Source organism: Schistocerca serialis, chromosome 3, assembly GCF_023864345.2.
Source record: "Schistocerca serialis cubense isolate TAMUIC-IGC-003099 chromosome 3, iqSchSeri2.2, whole genome shotgun sequence".
Taxonomy (NCBI): Eukaryota; Metazoa; Arthropoda; class Insecta; order Orthoptera; family Acrididae; genus Schistocerca; species Schistocerca serialis.
The window spans coordinates 590,043,298-590,044,086 of NC_064640.1; the positions used below are offsets into that span (position 1 = coordinate 590,043,298).

The 789-nt window shown below is 47.5% G+C and overlaps 1 non-coding gene across 1 annotated transcript; it reads left to right on the forward strand.

Moving 5' to 3' along the window:
• The first annotated feature begins 444 nt into the window (after nt 1–444).
• Nucleotides 445–528, forward strand: Trnap-ugg (transfer RNA proline (anticodon UGG)). The gene has a single exon. It is a non-coding gene; the product is annotated as a tRNA-Pro (tRNA).
• Nucleotides 529–789: the final 261 nt, after the last annotated feature.

The following is a 789-nucleotide window of genomic DNA, read 5'->3' on the forward strand; positions in this document are numbered from 1 at the left end:
GAAGACTCTGCAAGAGAGGCGCTCTGCATCGCGGTGTAGCTTGCTCGCCAGGTTTAGAGAAGGTGCGTTTCTGGATGAGGTATCGAATATGTTGCTTCCCCCTACTTATACCTCCCGAGGAGATCACGAATGTAAAATTAGAGAGATTAGAGCGCGCACGGAGGCTTTCAGACACTCGTTCTTCCCGCGAACCATACGCGACTGGAACAGGAAAGGGAGGTAATGACAGTGGCACGTAAAGTGCCCTCCGCCACACACCGTTGGGTGGCTTGCGGAGTATAAATGTAGATGTAGATGTAGATGTAGATCAATGTAACAGGACTTCAACGGCATCCAACCCTTAGTCATACCTTTGTGCCGGCGCTAACCCATGTCATATACATGCGAATTGGATTGTAGTTCATATTTAGTCAAATAACGAATGGTCAGTATACAAGTATGCAGGCCTGGGTGGCCGAGTGGTTCCAGGCGCTACGGTCTGGAACCGCGCGACCGCTACGGTCGCAGGTTCGAATCCTGCCTCGGGCATGGATGTGTCTGATGTCCTTAGGTTAGTTAGGTTTAAGTAGTTCTAAGTTCTAGCGGACTGATAACCTCAGAAGTTAAGTCCCATAGTGCTCAGAGCCATTTTAATCATTTCTGAAGTATACGAGTATTTACAAACAGTACAAGCAGGATTGCAGCGAACTGATCACTTAACCAAGTGCAACATGGAGTACCTGTGTATTGAGTCATCCACCTGCATAGCTGAGGGTAAGAGTTGTTAAGCATTTCATTGCAGAATTAATG